General features: G+C 41.9%; 1 long non-coding RNA gene across 1 annotated transcript; it reads left to right on the top strand.

Annotated features, from left to right (window-relative positions):
* The first annotated feature begins 5159 nt into the window (after window positions 1-5159).
* On the top strand, window positions 5160-14450 carry LOC137320436 (uncharacterized). Its single transcript, XR_010962523.1, has 3 exons — window positions 5160-5212; window positions 12556-12695; window positions 14332-14450. It is a non-coding gene; the product is annotated as an uncharacterized lncRNA (long non-coding RNA).
* Window positions 14451-25182: the final 10732 nt, after the last annotated feature.

The raw sequence follows: 25182 nt of genomic DNA, 5'->3' as shown, positions 1-25182 counted from the left end.
GTGGGCAATCTGCTCCTCCAGATCACTGCCCAGAATGGTGAAAATTCCCTCCATACACTATAGAAAATGACTTCCAGAGATTATAGTGCTAAAGGATTGTCTTGACTGCTCTACAATCAAATGCTACAACAATATTGTACACAGACGTTTTATAATCCAGTTACTAAAAACATGAATATTGCAGTCAATATTTTTATTTCAATTTAATGATATCCTTTGGTTACATCAACTTAAGTGGTAGTTGACTCGAGTCATTTAAGTGAGAAAGGTAAATGGGTTCAGTCTGATCACATCTGAAATTACCCTGGGCTTAGATTAGAAAGCCTCAATCTTAAATTGTATTGCCTTTTATTATCAATTCCTGAATGCCACAGATCTTCCATTCATTAATTTGTAATGTAACAAGCTCCAAGGTCTGATGTTCATTGCATTTCTCACACCCTCTCCGATTTCTTTATCAACTATCTCATTACCTATGGCAATGCATCTAAGGGCTCAGGCATTCAAATTCCCAGCTGATCACGTGAAGTGGGATTTATGCGCATTGAACTGACAGTGATATTGCAGCAGTGGAGAGGTTCCATAAGATTATTTCTCTCATTAGACCTCCTTGGGTTGGGATTGGAGAATGAAGATGATTGTGAATCTTTCCACTGAATCTGCAGGCTGGAGAAACGATGATTTCCTGTTATTTAGGGGTAGATTTTTCCCCCAGTGTAGTATCTGGGTGGCTGGCAGGTGGAAAGTACTGGTCGGCCAGTATGCCTGCTGGGAGGCCTGGTCCACTCGGACCTAATTTGCATTGGGCCCGCGAGCTATGGCCGGAATCCGCCGGCTCTGGGCTGCCATAATATCAGGTGCCCCCGGGCTGGAGGAAGGTCGGATCCTGGGAGGGGCCACATTCAGCAAAAGGGAGAAGCCAGTGTGGCAGTGGCCCAGGCTGGTTTTCTGGGGATGGGGGGAGGGGGAGGGGGAGGCAGGAATGATCCTCCCGGCCGCAACAAAAATGAAGAGGTTTTCAGGACATCTTGGGCCGAACTGCCATGTGATGCTGGTTGGAGCATGCACAGCACACACTTTGGCCAGATCAGTCACAAAATGGTATCGGGGGTCCCATTGACGTCACAGGACCCTGATTTGAATGTTTTAATGAGCTAGGCGCCCTCTTCAGGCGGCAGCTTGGGCTGCCTACTAAGAGGACCCCAGCAAAATGGCGGCCGTGTGGTGATAAGTTCTAACACTCCGTTTTCAGGTCGCTACCATTCTGTTTCCACCAGGCGGAAGGCCTGAAAATTCAGCGCAGAGAATATAGTCATGGGTCTAATAACCAATTATATTAATCTGTATATAGCTCTACAAAAACACTTTCAATTCTGCAGAGACAAACAATACTTCTGCTCTCTCTTTAAGGATTTCTCAGGGCTGTTAAATGAGTTTACTTCACTAATGGAGCTTGCCACTGAAGACAAGCCTCTTTTGATCAGTTTGGATGGCTTGGAGGAATTGTCTGATGACTACAACGCTTGGAGCCTTTCCTGGTTGCCAAGAGAACTGCCAAAAAATGTCTATTTCATTGTTTCCATGTCAGTCGAGGAGAATCAGGCAGTGTTAAAGGTAATAAAGTCTGCTAAGCAACGACTTACTGTACAATATCCACAAATCAACTTGGACATGCTCATGAATGTGGCTTTGTTTAGATCTCCAATAATATTCAATGGTTACAGCTCGATAAAAGCAACTAAAAGGTCACCAGTCCATCAGTTTGTACTTTTGCATTCGTTGTGCTAGATATTGGTGCAGCATGCTTAATATTATAGGGCTCAATTTCTAAAACCAGGTGGAGCTTTTTTAAGCTTAGTTACAAAATTTCTGGCGGTGTAGTGAACACAATGTTATTTTATTAATTCTGTCTTTTGTTAAGACAGAGTCTGTGGGTAAGTATTAGAATGGTGCAGCACTCGAACTTATGGCTGGAAAAGTGGAAAGGACTGCTGCATAAGATGGGTACAAGGTGGCTTACCCTGTTAGATGCTCCAGAACACCCTCATCAGGGGACAGCTGGGTACCTTGCCTGTCAGCAGGTGGTGGCCAAATTCAATAGTCTGTACAGCAGGCGGATGCCACCTTTGACACTGTTCAATCTTATGGACCTTGTAACTGAAGAAATGTTCTGCACCCTGTCAAGCTGATGCTCCCTTTCCACAGGGAATGTGACGGGCATGTTGCCCAGTGCAACCACCCATCACTTACATTAGGAGGCAACAGAGATTTTAATGCTGGGGTGCTAAGTCCTTGTCATGAAGGGTTGTACTGTACAGCAGTAGTTACCCTGGAATTGGTCAGAAGCATTTCTCTGAGTGCTGTGCTGAGTCGTAGGTGTCCTCTCCTTGGCACGCATCTTCCAGCATTACTGCCACTATTTTAAAATATTTGTCTGGTCAAGTGATAAATTGAGCTACCCTAATCATTTTCAGGGCCGTGGTAGTAAACAATGAAAAGCTTGTTGAAGGCCAGAATTGCAGAAATTCCCATATCTGTTTTTCTTTCACATTTTTTTGGTCATCGAATGTTTGACACTCACAGAAGCAAAACCACGTCGCGTTTAAAAGTCTCCAAGTCAGGTTACTGAGAGATCTGTACAGGTAGAATTTCTTTCTGCCTGACATGGAGTGAATACACTCTCTCTCCACATGGACACTCCCTGCCCCCCTCGCCCCTCTCCCCCCCCCCCCCCCCCCCAAACCACTTACCTAAGTCCAGAGAGCTTAGGCATAGATTGGCAAAGCTAATTGTGTGCTGGCGTGCTGCTGGAGTTTAACCAGCTAAAACTGCGCAGCTTACCTGTACAGAATTTGTTGCTTGTCCAGCTAGGACCACCCTACCCATTAGGGCATTGGCTTACAGGATTTTCCAGAGCCATGTGAGAAGAATGATGACCCATCATCCCCCCACTCCTCTGTGATAGGTTCCATTAATGAGCCAAATTGGCCGGTCAATCAATAACAGAGCTTTGGAGTACTGAAGCTATTGGATTATTAAGTCCACAACAAAGGGTTGACTTAGGTCCTAACTTGCATCATCAGGCATGTCATCTTGAAGCCACCTCAACCCCAATGAGACCTTATTTGTCTCCCACCAAGGAGGATATTTTTCCCCTTGAATTCCTGTTACTATATCAATGGCAGCACTCCTTGCAATGGTTTACTCAGGTCCAATATGGCACAAGCCACATGCAGTACAACGCTCCTGCTGTGTTATCCTCATGCTTAGGCCACCTCTGTTGTGCCACTGCTACAGTTCAATTTACCGCTCTGCCCTTGTACCCCCTTCAAATGAGATGTCTGGTTAGTGCTGAACTTGATGGCAGAGTTCTGAATTAGAATTCAAAATTGTTCAGGCATCATCTTCTCTGGGTTGAATTTGAACCCGAGTTCGTCACTCAGTTGTGAGCAACGCTCAGTCATGATCTTTCAAACTCAGTCACTTGATGGCACAATGGTAACAAAACTCCTTAAAACTACCAAACACTAGGTTGGTCTTAAAAATAGGAAATGATCTAGGCTAAGATGTTGGCGACCCATAAGGTGGTGGGATGTAGGTTTGTGTTAGTTATTTTTCTAATCTCACTGGTGTAAACTGGGGAAAGTGCTGACTGGAAGCTTGGCACTTCCCCATAGGAAGAGGTTATTCTACATGGTTAAGACTGGTGAATAAGATACTCTGAACTAGTCTTGCAGTCATATAGATACATTTCAATCCATCTGTCAACCGCTTGCTGGGGTAAGTGTAGCATGGAGGAGAAATACCAAGAAGAGAAGGGAGCAAAGACAATGAAGAATGCACGAAGAAAGATCTCAAATGCTCAGTAATTACATTACAATAATACGTTGTGATATTTGTAAAATTTCTTTAATTACATATTTTTTCCATTTGCCCCTTTCTACCTCTCTCCATTTCACTCACCATTCCTTGCCAAGACGGTTGGAAGGTGATGTGTTTTGAGACCTTCATCAAAGCTCCCTGAAATTGGTGGAAAATGTGGCAAAATGGCCTGAGCTGACTTTGATTTCCTCCCCCAACCACCCATACAAGGAAACACCTAATCTCTACTCAGCACCCTCCATGATTGTATGCCTGAGATTTATAACTTATGTCTGTATAAAATACATCCTACCACTTTGTCTTGATACTCCTATGCATTGTGTCATTAATTTCACAAATTAATGTTAAGAGAAAAGTATACTTATCAGTGAGATTCTTGTATTGACTTAAGAAGGGAGTGAAGCAGTTTTGTAATAAAGTCTCAGTTCTTTAAACAGAAGCTGAAGGAGGATGGGAACATTCTTCATATACCACCACTCAGTTCCACGGAAATAGAGAAAATGATCCGTCATTGGCTAGAAAAAGACCATCGAAGACTAGCAGCCGACCAGTGGCATTTACTACTGGAAGCGAGCTCTGCCTGTCCCATCCCTCTCTATCTCCAGTGTGCATACAGTGAATCCCTCAACTGGCAATCCTCTACCGCAGTCTCAGACATATTTCTGCCACAAAGTCTACATCAGTTGTATTCAACGATTCTTAGCAGATTGGAGAAAGAACATGGAGAAGAGCTTGTGAAGAAAGTAACAGGGCTACTGACTTTGTCAAGAAATGGTATCACATTTGATGAAATGACTGACCTTCTATCTTTGGACCAAACGGTCATGCAGGAGATACAGCAGTACCAAAATGTATCTCTTTCTAAATTCCCTCTGGTGATCTGGACTAAACTTCAAAGAGACTTGAAAATCCACATAGTAGAACGGAGAACAGACAACACTTATACATTTAACTGGGCCCACTCAGCACTGAAACTTAACTGTTTGAAGAGGTACCTAATATCCAAAGATGCTCAACTATCTTTACACATGACTATAGCAAGCTATTTTTTGGGGAAACCAACTACTCTCTCAGGGAAGTCAAGCAACTCTGACCAAGAGGAGCTCAACAGTCAACCTCTGGCCTGGGTGTTCAGAAAGGATTCTCAAGTGAACTATGTGTTCAATCTACGGAAACTAAATGGAATTCCTTATCACCTGCTGAGGTCGAATCAAGTGTTGAACCTGATAACTGACTGTCTTTTTAATTTTGAGTTTTTGTTACACAAGACGTGGGGTTTGTCGATTGTCAGTGTGGAAGAAGACCTGAAAGCAGCAATGACACTAGAGAGGTAAGGTGATGAGTTCCATTCAAGATGAGTAAACCTCAAACCTAATTGAACTATGCTGATGTAAAATGTTATGGGTTCTCACAGGAGGCATAAAGGCCCCGATATTTAAGGGGAGCAGGGAGGGAGCGGACCGGTGGGGAGGTTTAGTGACGGGGAAATTCAGAAATCCGGGTTTCCTGGATGTCCAGCCGAATTTCATGGCAAGACCCGATTTAAATTTTTTAAATCCGCTTCCAGCCAGATTGAGAGGCTGTCGGGCGGGTAGGCTTGCGGCACCAATCCACGGTCGGGGAACGGAGCCGAGGGAGGGAGGGAGAGATCACAGGTCGAACATTGAGGGGGGGGGGGGTGGGCGGAGATGGCGAGTCGGACATCGTGGTGGGGGGTGAGTCAGATATCACTGGTCGGACAGAGGTTTGGGGGGCGGGTGCGATTGCGGTGGGCAGATTGCAGGGATGTAAGTATGCTTGGTGGGCCGAGGCCTGGGAAACCCAGCCGGCCAGCGTCAAATCTGAAAGAGATCCAAAATCTGAGGCGCACAGCCTCATTAAAATATTTAAATGACGGGCCTGTCTCTGGAGAGCTGGTTAGTTGTCCACCCCCCAACCCGCCTACGTTAAAACCAGAAGTGGCCACGTTAGAGGCGAGTTGGGGTCGGGTTTCCCATTTTAAAATTTTTAACCCCCCGCCCCCGCCCGTCCTGGGGGGTTAAAATTACCCCCCCCCCCCCCACAGTGTCATGACAACTTTTATAAATTTTGATAAATATGCATGTCTCTGGAAACCAGAATTTACAATCTCCCAATGGAGGGAAACGCCCATTAATTCTGATTGGAAGGGCTTTTCCAGGATTAAAACTGATCACAACTCCCTCCTTTCTCCCCAGAGATGAAATGCTGAGAAGGACAACAGACCAGTTTTGAACACTGGTCAAGGCTCAGATTTGAACTTGGCCTTCTGGATGGGAGTCAGCAAGTACCTGCTGCGAGTACTACTGCAAGTACCTGCTGGCTGTACATTGCAAAGGAAATTATTTTACATATTTTATCACAATACCTTTTCATTAACAGAAAATCTCAATAGTGTTGCTTAGGTAGCCATATATTTGTCTAAAGTTATGATTTATTGTCCCCATGTGGTAACTTACATTTACATGGTTAAGTGTGGTGTTCTTCCATCCCTTATTTTTATGGCAGTGTTATTTGTTCATACCTGAGTGGACATGCAAGGATTATTTATTTAAAGCTGCTGTACTGAGTTAGGTATTTTTTCTCTCAACAATTTCCTTCCCTTCCATCCTCACCAGAATGCCTTGACTCCTTACTGAGGTACAGTCACATGATATTGGTTGCCCACCATTGCCTTGCATAAGTGCCTGCTACTCATGTGTAGGCCTATACAGTGTCATCATGTTCACTCTTGCACTTCCAACAATGGCTGCTGGAGGTGAAATGTTGACTGAATTTTCCCTTCCCTAATTCAAAGCATTGAGGCCAATAGGAGCACATCGTTCACCATTTCTAATGAAATCACCAAACTTAGCACAGACTGGGATATAAACCACAGCCTTCCTGTTCTCTATGGCATAGCTACTCAATGGATAAACTCAAGGAGCCATTGGAAAGGTGTACAGTATCAAGTTTTAAACATTTAGTATATATAGTGGGCTGTATGTAATTAGACAAATATACATTTGGCTGGATTTTGCTACTCATGGTAAATGTCTTACAGCCACTATCCCCAGCACAGTGAATTTCTTCTTCTTCTCCAGTGGCTGGAGTCATACCTAGCACAAAGGAAGATGGTAGTGGTTGTTGGAGGCCAATCATCTCAGCCCCAGGACACTGCTGCAGGAGTTCCTCAGGGCAGTGTCCTAGGCCCAACCATCTTCAGCTGCTTCATTAATGACCTCCCCTCCCTCATAAGGTCAGAAATGGGGATGTTCGCTGATGATTGCACAGTATTCAGTTCCGTTCTCAATCCCTCAGATAATGAAGTAGCCCGTTCCTGCATGCAGCAAGACCTGGACAACATCCAGGCTTGGGATGATAAGTGGCAAGTAACATTCGTGTCAGACAAGTGCCAGGCAATGACCATCTCCAACAAGAGAGAGTGTAATCATCTCCCTTTGACATTCAACGGCATTACCATCGCCGAATCCCCCACCATCAACATCCTGGGGGTCACCATTGATCAGAAACTTAACTGGACCAGCCACATAAATACTGTGGCTACAAGAGCAGGTCAGAGGCTGGGTATTCTGTGGCGAGTGACTCACCTCCAGACTCCCCAAAGCCTTTCCACCATCTACAAGGCACAAGTCAGGAGTGTGATGGAATACTCTCCACTTGTCTGGATGAGTGCAGCTCCAACAACACTCAAGAAGCTCGACACAATCCAGGACAAAGCAGCCCGCTTGATTGGCACTCCATCCACCGCCCTAAACATTCACTCCCTTCACCACCGGCGCACTTTGGCTGCAGTGTGCACCATCCACAGGATGCACTGCAGCAACTCGCCAAGGCTTCTTCGACAGCACCTCCCAAACCCGCGACCTCTACCACCTAGAAGGACAAGGGCAGCAGGCACATGGGAACAACACCACCTGCACATTCCCCTCCAAGTCACACACCATCCCAACTTGGAAATATATCGCTGTTCCTTCATCGTCGCTGGGTCAAAATCCTGGAACTCCCTTCCTAACAGCACTGTGGGAGAACCTTCACCACATGGACTGCAGCGGTTCAAGAAGGTGGCTCACCACCACCTTCTCAAGGGCAATTAGGGATGGGCAATAAAATGCTGGCTTTGCCAGCGACGCCCACATCCCATGAACGAATTTTTAAAAAAAAATTTAGATGGGCGGTTCAGTGAGAATGAACTCCAGCCATTTGATATGCAGCCAATTTCTACCCACTGAACTCAAGCAGTGGCCATGAAAAGTTGGCTATTGCAACACGTAAAGTCCGCTGGGTGGAAATTTGTTAGATACTCCCAGAAGAGAGAAAAAGAGAGTCTGATGGGAGCAGATGTTTTGTTTTAATTTCTTCTGGCAGAAAACCTGCAACTACCAGAGAGTGGAAAATGTGACCCATTACGTGGCCATCCATGTAGACAGCTCTTATTATGAGATTGGAAAATAATAATGATGTACTTTATTGTATCTGAGGAAAAGCAGAGAAATTAAATGTTGAAACGTACTTTGAAGGCCATGCCCTCTTATATTGATCACTTTTTGCCTGTTTTTCTTTCCTTGTTAATTCCTCCTCCCTGCTCCGTACATCTCCGTTGGCTGAGAGGGTGAGAGACCAGTACTGAGGCCACTGGCACTGCTGCTATTTTGCTGGTTGCTGGAACTAATGCAACAGTGGCTCAGGAGACTGCCCGCATGACTCTCCAACCCTGGCTCTCCAGGGAGATGTCTAACTATACACATCTCCCTGCAGTAGTTCAGCGAGATCAATTATTTCAGGGAGAAAGAACAAACTTGCATTTATGTAGGGTCTTGTCACATTTTCAGGGGTGTCCCAAAGCATTTTACAGCCAATGGGTTACTTTTGCCAATGGGTTACTTTTGAAGTCATTATTACGCAGGCAATATGACAGCTAATTTGCATGCAGCAAGGACCCACAAACAGCAAATTACATAGAATGTATATCACAGAAACAGGCCATTCGGCCCAACAGGTCCATGCCAGTGTTTATGCTCCACATGAGCATCCTCCCTCCCTACTTCATCTAACCCTATCAGCATAACCTTCTACCCATCAACATATCTTTATATTCCTTTCTCCCTCATGTATTTATCTAGCTTCCCCTTAAATGCATCTATGCTAGTCGCCTCAACTACTCCTTGTGGTAGCGAATTGCACATTCCAACCACTCCCTTCGTAAAGAAGTTTGTCCTAGGATTTATTAGTGATTATCTTATATCTATAGCCCCTAGTTCTGGTCTCCCCAGCAATTGGAAACATCTTCTCTACATCAACCCTCTCAAACCCTTTCATTACATTAAAGACCTCTATCAGGTCACCCCTCTGTCTTTTCTCTTCTAGAGAAAAGAGCCCAGCCGGCTCAATCTTTCCTGATAGTTCTAACCTCTCAGTTCTGATATCATTCTAGCAAATCTTTTTTGGACCTTCTGCAATGCCTCTATATAATTTTTATAATATGGAGACCAGAACTGTTCACGGTACTGACAGTAATGAATGACTGCATAATCTGTTTTTGGTGGGATTGCTTGAAGAAGGAATATTGGCCAGGAAACCAAGAGGACTCCCTGCTCTTCTTCAAATAATGCCATGGGACCTTTTATGGCCACCTGAACAGGCACCTCTGACAATGCAGCACTCCTTCAGTACAACACTGAAATATCAGCCTAGTTTACATGCTGCAATGGGGCTTGAACCATAACCTTCTAACTCAGTGGCGTGAATGCCATCAACTATTAAGGTGACACGAATGAACCAAGCTGACATGGGGCAATTGCATCAATCTGTGGCACAACATATTGGTACTCCAACCCCTGCACAACTGCACCACCCCAAAATGTAATTTTACTTTGTCATCTCTGAGTCTAAAGTCATAATCTTATTCTAAGGAGACTGAACAGTGTGTAGAATAGATTTTGTAAAACAGATGTTTTACAATTTCAGCTACGTCCCACTTAAGCCATTGAAAGTGGCATAGCAGCTTTCAGGAAATTGAAAGCTTCTTACACCCACACTGAATATGTCACGATAAAACATTTGCTCAATGTGTATTTTGACTCCCTCCCTATCTATTTAATACTAATTGTTCTTTGTATCCAACAACAAAATCAGTTGCTCAGTTTGACTTTAACTCAATGCATGGATTTTTATGGCTGTGTTAAAATGTTGTAGAATATTATCTTTCACTCACCTTTTTCACTAAAATTTGTGAAGGTAGGAATTTTGGTCCCTTGGCTTTAGGATCAACAGGACTCCATCCCCTTTTCCTGCTTGTTTTAAATTGCCTGCTTATCAATTCCCACCTCTCTCAGCCGGGATCGCCATGATCTAGTATTTACCCCCTCTCACATTTCTCCGACATTTCTTTTGAGCCCACGTTTCAAATGCTCACATTTTATGTTTCTTATCTTTCCGCCCAAAAGCTGCTTTCATGTTATGTGAGACCTGTGCTAGTGGCATTGACTCCCGACAAGCAGGTCTCCTACAGCCAGCTGCTGGGTAGGCTCGCTGGGATTCACTAAGGCTGATGGCTGGAAAGACCTGTCTGTACTGGGTCTTGCTGACTGCCAGCTTTAGAGAATCCTGGCAGGTTTTCTTTTGGGTTGGAGCTGGCAGTAAGAGATCCATGTACCCTTGGCCAATGCCACTGGCATGGATACATTAATAATGCAGCTACCGTTTATAGACCTATCAAAGGTGTACCTCCTGAGTCAGGAAAATGTTTCTCTCCAAATGTGTTAAAACGGAACTAAAATGGACAACCTAAACAATGAATTTGAGGATGTTCTGAGCTAATTGGAATTCATTTAATGTATAACTTGTAAAAGCTATTGGAGGAAAATCATTTTCTCTTCGGGTAGAATGCAGTCTGTATTTCTGCAAGTGCTTCGATCCGTCAGAACAGTGTGCTTGGCACCAATCTTCTAAGCAAAACAATTTGTTTCTGTTGTATGATGTTAAAATTTAAAATCAGCACTCAGCAATAGCTATACAAGAACTAATCCTCTAAAGCTTGCAATATTAGATGAAAGAATTATTTCCTTCATTACAGCAGTGGCTCCTGGAATGGGGAAACTCATAACTTTTGGGATGCCACAAATGAATTCCGATCATTTTTGGCACAATTGAAAACGTCCAGGGAGCAAAATCTATAGCCTAGATTTTTAATTATGTTTTGGAATATATAGCATAATGCAGAATATTAAGTGTTAACTAACAGCAGCTAGTTATCTTTATGTTAACTTCAGTTAATTATCGTGTTCTTTGGCTGTGGGATTTGCAATAATAGCCGAAGAACAAATTACTTTATGGGTTAAGTGCAAGCATTGTTCTAATCTTTTCCAATTTGGTTTAGTAAGCTAAATACTTTTCAGTGCTTATCATTTCACCTAATTTAGCTAGGGGTCACACCTTCATCTTTTGAAAAAGACTTTATGGCTCCCCAATCACTCTGTTGGTTAAAGCAATGAATAGCAGAGCAATACAGACCAAGAAAGTCCCAAGTTTGATCAGTGGTCTGTGCTGAGTTAACTGTTCTCAGCTGGGGAAACAATAGGGACTTGGCACATCTGGCTTAGGGAGGAGAATATTGGCCATTTTTCTTGCTCCTGAGGAAAAAGAAGGCTTTATAATGCTATTGTATTTATAAATGAGTGGTATTTTGGCACCTGAAAGAGTCTGTAATTTATATAATTACAAATTCTTTGAATAGATCCCTCTGCATTCGTACTTATACAACACATACTAACCTTCTATACCAGAGACTATACCAGTCTTCTGTTGTCTATCACTGCAGATCGGAGTAACCATCATTATATTCTACATCCTTATTGAACTTGTTATCTTGTTGTATCTCTCCCATTTTGTGAGTGATTTCTGCCTCTGTTAAATCTCTTAACGTGTTCTATCATCCATATCTGGAAAATCACATGCAACCTCCTCCCAGGCCTCTGCCAATGACACTCGAGCTGGCAATGAGAGGCATGTGTGGGTAGACTCACCCTCTCTCTCTGGGGTTGAGCCATGTCTATGCTTCCTGCCTCTCCAGATGGGCAGACTGAAATCTTGTAGCTTGCCATGTGGGGAACTGTGAAAGCAAAGTCTTCACATAAGCTGCTTGTTTACCAAAGTGTTGCAGCACTGAACTGGCAGCTTCCTGTTAGATTCAATTTAATACTGTGGTCAAATCCAGGTCTTTAGAATTTTGAAAGGTATAGATGATATAAGCAAGCAATTTCAGTTAAAGGCAATAAAATAAAGACAGGAATATTGCAACTATATATGCATTTTATTATTCTCTTCACTCTGTAATTACAAACAGGAAATTGAGGAATTCACTTACAACAATGCTTTTCAATCATCCCTATAGTTTGTCCATATTTATCCTGTAGACCTGTCTTCAGGCTAGCTTAAATCTTCCTGACTGTGTCACATCTTTTGGCTTAATAGTTGCTTCAATCTGATTGGTGACTTCTAGTAAATGAATGACCTAACATCACAATGTTGTGTGAATGATATTTTTTTAATTTCACAAAATATATGCATTGCTTTTTGGAAAGTACATCTGCACAATGCCAATATAATAAAAAGAAAGGCCTTCAGTTTAATCACCATTTTATATCTTCTAAATAGGAAGATTGATGACTTGAACATTTTGAGCGAAGCTCTGCAGTTGTCCAAAAGAGTCTTGCTTCAGGATCCTTGTCAGCTGGCTTCACAGCTTCTCGGCCGTCTACAGCAGATTATTGCCGAAGATAAACCAGTGGCTCCAGGTAGCATAGATTTACTAGAATGATACCTGGACTCCAAGGGTTAAATTACGAGGAGAGATTACACAAACGAGGGTTGTATTCCCTGGAATTTAGAAGATTAAGGGGTGATTTGATTGAAGTTTTCAAGATATTAAGGGGAACTGATAGGGTAGATAGAGAGAAACTATTTCCGCTGATTGGGGAGTCTAGGACTAGGGGATGTAGCCTAAAAATTAGAGACAGGACTTTCAGGAGTGAAGTTAGGAAACACTTCTACACGCAAAGGGTGGTAGAAGTTTGGAATTCTCTTCCCCAAACGGCAGTTGATGCTAACTCAATTGTTATTTTAAATCTGAGATTGCTAGATTTTTGTTAACCAAAGGTATTGAGGGATATGGGGCTATGGCGGGTATATGGAGTTAGGTCACAGATTAGCCATGAACTCATTGAATGGTGGAACAGGCTTGAGGGGCTAAATGGCCTACTCCTGTTCCTATGTTCCTACCGATGAAAGGGTGGCTAACATACAGAACATCAACTACAGCAGAATCCTCTTATCAAACCCAGTGTGGCAGTTACATTATGATAGTGACCAGGTATGGATTAAAAACATAAAAAGCGAAGTAATATGTATCAAAAAAGAAAATGATGAGAAAAAATGGCGTTGGATTCCATCCTACTCTGCCTTGTTGTAGGATATAATGTTTCAGTGTTCCATGCAGCCAATTCCGCAATCTAACTAAGGCTGCTTGGAATGGAAAAGGTCTCCCAGTACCTTAGTGGATAAATGCATTGGGTGATGTGATATTGAGATATAACGGAATGTCCCAGGTTAGATCCTTGGCCTGTGCTGAGTTAGCTGGTGCCAGCTGGGCCAGTGGTGGAGACAGTACAACTGGCCATAGAGTCTTCATCTAGGAAGGGGAAAAAGCAAAATGGGTTTCTGTTCCTGATTGTTATCCATTATCCTGCTGAAACCTGTGCGTATGGATGTCAGGTGAGGACACGATTAGGCTTGAGTGAGCGCCTTGAGGAAAGAAGAGGAGAAAGTTGGAAAAAAAAAAGTAGAAGGCACTGAAGGGAAGGGAGTGCTTCATCATAGGAAGGACAGGAAAATGAGAGTGCATCAATCCAGTCCACTTTCCATACCTCCTAAGGGTGAGTAATTGAGCAATGGCAGAAACCTAGCCCAGTGTCTGATCGCTGGAACAAGTATGATGTATAGTCTGAGGAGGCTAAGAAAAGAGAGGGTGAGAATTTAATTTTAAAAACTTTTTTAAAAAATAAGGATGGATGGGTGGGAGAGTCAGGTAGAATCATTAAGTAGGGGAAAGGTGCTTCCCCTTGGGAAGAATCAGCACTATAGTCCATCCAGGCTGTCCTTGTGGACTTCCTAGTAATTGATTAGGGTGCCAGTAGCAGAGATCTGAGAGCAGCCCACGAGCTGAGCTTCTTAGTTAGAAACTGATGTTAGACATGGTGAGGCACTTTAAAAAAAGGTTGTGGATTTCATTTTTTTTAAAACAAAAAAGGAACTAAATTAAATTAATTAAATCAAGTATAATTTGTCTTGCAAAAATCTCTTATACTTAAAGTATATTTATGTTTATACCTTAGTCATAATTTTAATGTGGCATCTGCATTACCTCTTCTTCAGGTGACCCCAGAAAATACCCCCATCTCCTGCGTTTGCTCAATCAGTGTCAAAGATCTTCAATCCCTTTCCTCGTGCCTTCATTCACCTGCCTCTTGCCCCCAGGTGGCTTGCTGTATGATACATTGGCGGGTAAGAGGAACTCTCTCCCTAGGACTGTACAAAACCTCAGACTACAACACAGTATTTTGCTTTAAAACAGGAAGCAATATACCACAGATGCTGGAAATCTGAAATATAAACAGAAAATGCTCTCTCCACAGATGCGGCCTGACCTGCTGAGTGTTTCCTGCACTTTCTGTTTTTATTACTGTATTTTGCTTACTGGTTGCTCTAAATCCAAGTAATTTTATTTATATTTATTAACTTGTACCCTTAAACCATCCCCAGTCTACTCACACTTTCCGTCAAGCATGTACTTTCATTAGATTTTAAAAGACACACTTCTTTAATTCTATAAATGCCTGTTGTGTTTCATGTGTAATATTTGTTTTAAATGTATAGTTTTCCAGTATACCTCCCTCCCCCATTCTCACACATATAAATGTGAATCTGGTCATTGTTTAGGTAGAGGCAAGGCAGTGTTAAAATTATCCTCAGCTGGCATCTCATTATCCCCTATGCTTTTGCATCATTAGAAATTAAAAGAACTCAAGTTGTCTCTAATAAAAAAATGTAATTATGGATAATCTATAAACTTTTTGCAAGTATATTGTTGAATAAAAACAGAAGATGTTGGGAATAGACAGGAAGTACGTCAGCATCTGTAAAGATAAAACAAGTCTTGATAAAAGGTCTACGCTCAAAATATTAAACTCCCTTTTTTTATTTTGGATGCTGATAGACCGGCTGTGTATTTATAGAATTTCTGTTTTTTACTTTAGATTTCCAGCATTTGCAGTTTTTCTTTTTAGCTATAAAAGTAGAATGTTTCTTCTTTTGTCCTGTAGAGTAGTTGATGTTTTTTGACATTACCAACACCAATTTAATTTTTAAGTTATTAGCATTCCCCATGTAGGCTGTCTTCAATCCCTCTAAAATAGCTACTGCCACTAGCAGTAGCAGATCTATATATCCCTCACTTAGGGGTGGTAGGTGATAGAATTGCCAGACAATGTTCGCGTAGCTGCCCAAACCTACAAAACTTCAAGGACAGTGTAATCTGTACTATGCTGTGACCCACGAATGTATGTGAACTTTGCAAACTCAATTAAAATTTAAAGAAAAAATTGTCCTCATAGGATTATATGGTATAAAATGTGGCATGATATAATTGATATAACTTGTGTTTGAATCTTTGCTTTTCAGAGCTGTAAATTATTTGTTAAATGACCGTATAGCCACTTACTGGTTACCCATTTGTGATCATGTAGGTCACACTGATAAGATTACAGCTGTAGCAGGTACCCAGAAAGGTCTTCAAGCAATCACTGCATCCAGGGATGGAACTCTGAAAATTTGGGATCTCAACAGCGGCAAAGCTGTGCAGACTGTTCACGGAGTCGGCAAGAACATCGATTCCATAACTATGTGCATGCAGAATAGTCTGGTCGCAATTACAGAGGACAACTCTCTCCAGGTTTGGGATATCGGTTCAGGAAAACAGATCTTTACAGTCAGTGACTCCCTGGATCCTCCCATAGTAATATCTGCATTGGATGGACAACTTTTGCTGGCCTTCTATGATGGAAGCCACTTTGTTAAAGTAAGAAAATCTGTTGCTACTGCAAAGAGGTAGCTCAATAAAATAGTAATAAAAGTACTTAATTCACAGTTCAGAGGTCACTGCTTCAAATCTTGGGGCTGACTGACAATAGAATTTCACAAGCTCAGTTGAGATAAATTCGCTATACCTAGACTTACCAACTGGAGTGAGACAGCCCCATTTTGGTTCAAAAATGTGTTTTGGCATCAATTACTCTTACAAATAAACACAGCTCCATTGGGTAAATTCTGCATAGACCCACGGGAGTTGTAAAGACAAGCGCACTATTTCAGGGGCTTGGTGAGGCTACACTACAGGCGTGCATGAGTCTCATTTAAATGGCATATTTATGGAAAATCTAGTTTCAGGCCAAATCTCACAGGTGGGGCTTCAGTCACAGTGTAAAACTGGATCATGTAACATGGTTGTATCTAGAGTCCTTGGGCCTACTTAGGTTTCTTAAAGGGAGATCACAGTTTGGTTGCTGGTAAAAATGTTTTTTTTCACATTTGCAATTAGATTTTGTTCCAAGCATTACTTTTACATGTGCCAATACTTTCCTTCAGTTTGCTATGGTATGGTAGCCTAGTGGTTCTGATATTGGACTAGAAACCCAGAGGTCTGGACTAATAATCCAGAGAACATAAATTCAGATCCCAACTTGGCAGTTTGAGAATTCAAATTCAGTTTTTAAAATTCTGGAAATAAAAGGCTGGTATCAGTAAAAGTGACCATGAAGCTGTTGGATTGTCGTAAAATCCCAACTAGTTCACTAATGTCCTTTTAGGGAAGGAAACCTGCCACCCTTCCTATATGTGACTGGCCTATATGTGACTCCTGTCCCACACCAACATAGTTGACTCTTAAGAGCCCTCTGAGGTGGTCAGTGAGCCCTCAGTTGTATCAAACCGCTATTGATGACTAGGACTGGACATGGCCAGTGACGCCCACATCCCGAGAATGAATTTTCAAAAAAAATAACATTTAAGTAGCACCATACAGAGTGATGAGGATGTAAATACCTTTGGGGGTTCCCATGGCACTACATGATTTAGTTGAGGAAGACGAGTTCATGAGAGGACAACAAATGGGGATAGAAGAGATCGGGGAGTTACAGCAGTGACTCCCCACCATTTAAAGAAAACTCTTGCTATTTTCCTGAGAGTACCATGTGAGTGGCTGTTAGAGGCCACAGAAATCCAGGTTGACACATGCAAATGAGATTTAAATACAGCGCGAAGTTCCCACGTTAAATTACCCTCTGTTGCTGCCTGTTGCCCACCTCTTGAAATGAACACCTGTATAAAAGAGGCACTGAAGATTGCTGGTGGCTGCCATCAGTGGAAGTGGGTTAAGGGCCACCTTTGAAAGTTCGCTGCTGATGCCATCTCACCATTGCTGATTGGTTCAGCATTGCTGATCGGTGCTGTTGTCCTTAATTTTGTTTTCATCATAATTCTTTCGCCACAGGAGACAATGATGTTTGCCTTCAATTATGTTCAGTTGATATATAAACCTCATGAAGCATGTCGGTGGCCATTATCCAGGAAGCAGCCATTTAGTGGTATTTAACAGTGGTGTGGATCATGGTATCTTGATAAAAATTGAACAGAGAATCTCCAGGGTGCTTAATAATGGGGTTTCAGGTATGAGAAATGCTGGAATCTGATTGATATTTGTAAAACAAGTTTAACTTGAGGCAATTCCATTTGACAATGAGTACAGTTCCCCGTTCTATTACGACTTGCATGTTTATCATTCCTGGCTCATCCCACTGAATCAGAGTAAACGACATAATTTGGTTAGCCTTAAAATGACTCATGTTTCTTTAAGTCGCCCTATCTGCAGTGCAGCAATGAACTCTCCCTCAGGCGCTCTGCTGCTGATCAAGGCAGAAACAAATCAGAAAGTGACTGATAAAATACTTGTCATTTCAGGTTTTTGATTTGTCTAACTCCTGCAGACTGTTGCACCAGGTGAACATATCACCAGAGGAAGACCCTATACACAAGGATCACTCTGTTTTGGTATCTCAGACCTCAGTGAATGATTATGTTCTTTTTGCCTATCGGTTAGTATTCAGTCTATTCTTTCTCTATATTCTCTAGTTTAAAAGTAGATGTATTAATGGGTTATATATTTTCATGCTTACTGTGAACATATGAAAATGACAGACAGGAAAAGACCTACTGGTCCATCCAACCTGTCCCACACAGTTGTGATGTTTTATGCTTCACAATACATTCACTCCCCACCCACTCTGAGCCATGTAATCTCCTGGGAGAGGTGAAAAACCAGATCAATTAGGGGGGAAAAAACCTGGAAAATTCCTCTCCGACCCGCTTAGGCAATCAAAACTAGTCCAGGAGATCACATTGCATGTGATTTGCATTACAGGAAACCTACCTCTTAAATGAGGTGATTTCCACCACAGTCATAATCAGGTCCAGCTCTCACTAGAAGGAATACGGCAAATCAGCATTCATCTCATGAGCTGGTAACCCGTTCCACTATTCTCTGGGAAGAGAAGAACTGCTCAACATCCAATCTCGTTTTGCCCTTACATAACTTGTAAATGTGACCCTTGGTCCTCCCTAACCTATTCAGTTGAAATAATTGGTCTACATAAAGACAATCTAGTCCCTTCATTATTTTATAAACCTCCATCATATCACCTCTAAGTCCAGACTTCTCTAAAGTATAGAGACCCAGCTCGTTGAACCTATTTGGGTAACTAAGGTGCTTTAAACTGGGAATTAATTTAGTGGAAATTACAACAACTCCATAATTAGTCACAGTACACTGAATTATCCAACACCGTTATTCCACTCTGTAGTTAGTGTTTCAACAATGCCATGATGCTCCTGTACTGTGACCAAGGATATTGTGACTTAACATTGTAGGCATTACACTGAGACATTGTGGTATCATTGAGTCTGATCCTTATCTAAAGAGTCAGTGAACTGTTTCCTAATTTGGATCATTGTGTGCCATAAAACCAACATACTGTTGTAAAATTATAATTATCTTGCATTGTTTTTATTATTAGACACCACCATAATTGCTCCAATTTAGATATACAAATGTTTTTTGATGCATTCACATTAACCTAATATGACAGTTGGGGATTTTGCAACATTTTTGCTATTCTGTGAAATGAGGTAATCAATAATTTATGTTAACCTGAAGACTAACTTTTTTGTTACCATACAATACATATTAATTTGTAAGATTTATTCATTTGCCAGCATAAAGGCAGAAATTATTCATTTTTTTCCCTGTAAATATCACATGCAAAGTAAGAGTATGATAGTGTCAGAAGTTGACGAGTGCCATAATTGACTTATTATAGTATTTGTGTTTATAGAATCTTACAGCACAGAAGGAGGCCATTCAGCCCATCATGCCTGTGCTGGCTCTTTGAAAGAGCTATCCAATTAGTCCCACTTCTGTGCTCTTTCCCCATAGCCCTGTAAATTTTTCCTTTTCAGGTATATATCTAATTCCCTTTTGAAAGTTATGGATAAGAGACACTGTGAAACAAAGGAACATCTTTAGCCAGACTGTTGCATGCTATCAGTTTTCACCCATTAGTGAGATTACCATGGATCCCTACATTCTGCTGTGGTAACTGAGACTGTTCCTATTAGATTAGAACAAAACTGAAGATCATTGCCAATGTATTATTGTTAGAGACAAGGCAGCAAGAAGTGACAATTCCTCATTTGCTGGCAATTGTCAAAAAAACAAACTTTTCTATCAGGTGTGTAGTAACCTTAGGGTATAAATTACCATTGGTGATAATAGCTGGAAAATGCATAACATGTTGGTATCTCATTCCTTTATCCACTATTTTAACAGGAATTAAACCCTATTAAAACAAATGGGATAATGCCTGTGTTAAAATAGCAGAGAAATCTTTAGGCCCATTTCTTTTGGAGGGGGAGAGAATTATGGCTCCAGTATTGAAGGTAGTCTGTAATATTTCTATTAATATTAGCTTGATGCTTCATTTATTCCATTTACTTTGCTTAGATGATCGTACATCCTTCACTACTTTCAACTTGATTATTTATATTTTGCTGTCTTGATTATCCCATCGTTGTTCCTGTGGAATTTAAAGCTAGGATTTCCCAATGATGCTTGAACATTATCTCCTGGTTTAATTTTTTGACTGACTTAATTAATTTACTGTATTATTGGACCAAATCATGAGCTAACTCCATTAAACAAGTCTATATTGAAAATGAGATAATGTTCTGACTTCATTCCTGAGAGATAGATTGAGTGATTGATTCCAATTGATACGACTAACACTTTCTGACTGAGCTGATTAACTGACTACGGGCCAATTTGCCACATTTGCCTTTTGACTTGACCCACTCATCACTGTTGATAAGGACAGCCATCAAATGGAATTCTGAATTGAAAGAGCCTACTTATGGTCCATTTGCTTTAATTCAATGAATACCCAAGTTTGAGCAAATTCATATTGGACTGTCTTATTTCTTTCAAGGCACCGCAATGGACAATTTGCTCTCAGCATTCGGTGTGGCGAGTTCATAAACATGCTCAGAGGAAACCTTTCCCCTCCCACATGCATACTGCCTTTTATCTTGCAAAATCTCCTCCCACTGTGCGATGGATGAGCAGTTGTTGTCTGCAACTGCAGCCACAAGAAAATATGTACACTTGCTGACTGGTTTAGTAGGTAAGAAAACATAGTGGCTGAATTTCCACTAGATTGCGCTGGCTTTTTCAGCGCAATCCGGCCGAAGCAGAACATCACAGAATTTCAACTTACACTGGGCGTAATTTACGCTTAGCGGAATTCAAGTTTTTGCGCTGTTTTGCGCTGGCTCAAAAACAAATCGCACTGAAGCCGACCCCGCCCACAAAACTAGCCACACCCTCGATCGAAACAATGAGGATGGCGAGTTTCCGCCGATTGAGAAGGGTCTTAAAATTTAGTCAGTTTTCATAGGCCCACAGGCACTAGTAGGCACATTGTAAACGTTTTTAAATATTAAAAAAAGTTTAATTTACTAAGAAACTGACAAGTATACACCAATGAAAGTAGTTAATGGTTCAGTATAGTTTTTTAAAGTCATTTTCGGAGATTTAAAATCAGGTTATTCACAGGTGAAGGACTGGACTCTCATTAAAAATGCTTATTGTTTGTGAGAAACCTATTTTCAGCTGTATTAATAAAACTGCACCAGGTTACCACTCTTAAATACATCAATGAATATTTTTTATTGCAAAAAATAGAACAAATGATTACGCTCTGTTAAACTGCCCGATTGCAATTTGCGCCCAAAGAGGAAATTCAGGGCCAGTTTATCTATGTTAAGGACTATGGACAAGAGCTGCTGGCTTTTTGATGTGTCTATCACTCTACTGAAATTTGGACTTTGAGTTCAGATTCACCTTGGAGGGAGCTAAAATTTCAAACTCCACTGAACGTATCTTTTTAATTCAATGGTCTTTCAGATTTGCTGGTGATAGTTAAGGTGACAAGGAAGACTAGAGATTTATCCAACCCTAGTATGATCTAAACTTAGTTATGATTGACGAGCAACATGTTGTACTTCTACTACAATGTAGTACGAGTTTCTAAGCAGATACTGTAGTTACTGTGTATGCACGCAGTACTCTGTGCACCAACCATACATTGTTGTTAGCACCTCAGTAAAGTCTAGGGGGGCTAAATTGGGCTGCATTGCGCCCGTTGTGTAGGCACTATGCGGACTCCAAAGCACCAAAAACGGCATCCGAGATGCGTGCACACATTTCTGGCATGATGTGCGCAGGACGCCATGTTGGTAAAGATGTTTGCACACGCACACTTAACAAATACCGGCAGCATGTAAAGTAGGGAGATTATGTGGTAGATCAGTGTGCAACACTGATTTAAAGGGACAGCTGTGATTTTGGAACTCCACGCTCCAGCCAACGCACTCTCTTAACCTTGCACAGCTGAACAGGTCGTAAACGGTATGGAGGACCCTCCACCAGCACTATTTAAAGGGATCATGCAGGGGTTACAGGTTTGTTGCTGGATTATTGCTCCTGACCACTTCTTTGTATCCCATATCCCCCTACCCCCTTCACTTACAACTGCATTTTCAAACTCCTGACTGTCTAGCCTTTGGCCCTCCATTTGCTACGATACATCTACCACATCACTTCCCGTTCCCTTGCCCCAAGGCCAAACCTACCCCAAGGCTCCCCCATCCTAGCTCTGAGTCCACATCTTTCTCTCGTTTCTCTCCTATCTCTCCTCATGCCCTCCCTGAACTGATCTTGTCCATGAGACACACCTTCTGCTCCTTTGACCCCATTCCCACTAAACTGCTGACCATCCAACTTCCTTTCAGGGCTTATAGCATCTCAACTACCCTTCACAGTGCATGGTGCTCTCAACTACCCTTCACAGTGCATGGTGCTCTCAACTACCCTTCACAGTGCATGGTGCTCTCAACTACCCTTCACAGTGCATGGTGCATCTCAACTACCCTTCACAGTGCATGGTGCTCTCAACTACCCTTCACAGTGCATGGTGCATCTCAACTATCCTTCACAGTGCATGGTGCCACACTATTTCTCAGTTCTCATTGTGTGCAAAATAGAAAATATTTTTCTCCAACATCGCCACCTGAATTGTCATAAATACGAAGACTCTTGATGGCTGGCGCATACATATTTAAACTAAAAAGATCTGGTTACACCTAAAGGCAATTAAACTGAAACTGCTCACATGTAAATAATGTATCAAGGTGTTGCTATTTGCAACTGTAAGTAACTTAAAAGTTAGATTCAATGGGAGTCTAACAAGTAATTTCTAACAACAGATAACCAATGCTGATATCTGTAACACATCCACTACAGTCTATTAGTACCTAAATAATTCATCTTTGGAAAAATCTATCGGCAAGTTCATTTCTCATTCTGACCGTGGGGAATTACAGATGAGCCCAATATTATACTCACCCAAAATCTACACACAGTCCCCTCTAGCAGATCTCTTTGGATAATGACAAGTGCAAGAACGTTTCCCTAACCTAGGGAAACGTTCTTGCACTTGTCATTATCCAAAGCTAATTGTAGTACACCTCACATTGCCCCAGCGCAGATCAAGGATTGAACCTGGGATTTTCCTGACCTGTATACCTCAGCTATTCTGTGGGGAAGCCCATTTGTAGATGACTGCTCACATGTAAATAATATCTGTTGCTCTAACCAAGGAAATAGCATTGGTCTGTCCAAAAAAAATTAACTTTGAGAGAATTTATCAAGAGTACAATCTGACCTGATTAAGAAGGCCTTTTCTTTTCTGGTTAAATGCATCCTGTATTTATAATAGTCAGTTTTATTTTATTCATGAGATGTGGGCAACACTGACAAAGCCACATTTAATGCCCATCTCTAGTTGTCCTGAGAAAGTGGCGCTGGGCCTTCTTGAACCGTTGTAGTTATTATGCTCACAGTTCACCCACAGTAGTTTTAGGTTTAGAATTCTAGGATTTTGACAGAGCAATGATGAAGAAATGGCAATACATGTCCAAGTCAGGATGATGTGTGACCTGGAGGGGAATTTGGAGGTAATGGTATTCCCTTGATATTGCTGCTCTTGTCCTTCTTGGTGATAGAGGCCGCGGGGCTGGGAGTTGCTACAATGTAAGTTTGGTGAGTTGCTGCAGTACTCCTGTACATAGCACGTACTGCAGCCAATAATGAAGGGTGGGGGTGGATATCGAATACAGTGGCAGGGTGCCAATTAAATGGACTGTTTTGTCCTGGATACATAAGAACATAAGAAATAGGAGCAGGAGTAGGCCAATCGGCCCCTCGAGCCTGCTCCGCCATTCAATAAGATCATGGCTGATCTGATCTTATCCTCAAATCTAAATTCATGTCCAATTTCCTGTCCGCTCCCCGTAACCCCTAATTCCCTTTACTTCTAGGAAACTGTCTATTTCTGTTTTAAATTTATTTTATGATGTAGCTTCCACAGCTTCCTGGGGCAGCAAATTCCACAGACCTACTACCCTCTGAGTGAAGAAGTTTCTCCTCATCTCAGTTTTGAAAGAGCAGCCCCTTATTCTAAGATTATGCCCCCTAGTTCTAGTTTCACCCATCCTTGGGAACATCCTTACTGCATCCACCTGATCAAGCCCCTTCACAATCTTATATGTTTCAATAAGATCGCCTCTCATTCTTCTGAACTCCAATGAGTAGAGTCCCAATCTACTCAACCTCTCCTCATATGTCCACCCCCTCATCCCCGGGATTAACCGAGTGAACCTTCTTTGTACTGCCTCGAGAGCAAGTATGTCTTTTCTTAAGTATGGACACCAAAACTGTATGCAGTATTCCAGGTGCGGTCTCACCAATACCTGATATAACTGCAGCAATATCTCCCTGTTTTTATATTCTATCCCCCGAGCAATAAAAGCCAACATTCCGTTGGCCTTCTTGATCACCTGCTGCACCTGCATACTAACTTTTTGATTTTCTTGCACTAGGACCCCCAGATCCCTTTGTACTGCAGTACTTTCCATTTTCTCGCCATTAAGATAATAACTTGCTCTCTGATTTTTCCTACCAAAGTGCATGACCTCACATTTTCCAATATTGTATTGCATCTGCCAAATCTCCGCCCACTCACCCAGCCTGTCTATATCCCCTTGTAGGTTTTTTATGTCCTCCTCACTCTCTGCTTTCCCTCCCATCTTTGTATCATCTGCAAAATCTGGATGGTGTCTTGAGTTTTGCTGCACCTGCACACATCCAGGCAAGTGGTGAGAATTCCTTAATACTCCTCAGTTGAGACTTGAACGTGGCAGAGAGGCAATGAGGGTCATTTCCTAGCCTCAGCTTGTTCTTGTTGTCAAGGTTCCCAATATTTCTGGTCCAGTTAAGCTTCCGGTCAATGGTGACACCCCAAGATATTGATGGTGGGGCACTTGCAGATGATGGTGGCGTTGATGTTCAGACTAGGTTGTTGGGCTATTTCTTGTTGGAGTTATTCATTGCCTGGCACCTATCTGGTACAAATGTCACCTGCTACTTGTAATTTGTAATAGTCCTGCTGTAGGTTGCCTTGTTATCAGAGGAGTTGTGAATGGAGCTGAACACTGTGGAAT

Source organism: Heptranchias perlo, chromosome 4 (genome assembly GCF_035084215.1).
Source record: "Heptranchias perlo isolate sHepPer1 chromosome 4, sHepPer1.hap1, whole genome shotgun sequence".
In the NCBI taxonomy this organism is placed as follows: domain Eukaryota; kingdom Metazoa; phylum Chordata; class Chondrichthyes; order Hexanchiformes; family Hexanchidae; genus Heptranchias; species Heptranchias perlo.
This window is presented reverse-complemented; position numbering and strand designations above follow the sequence as displayed.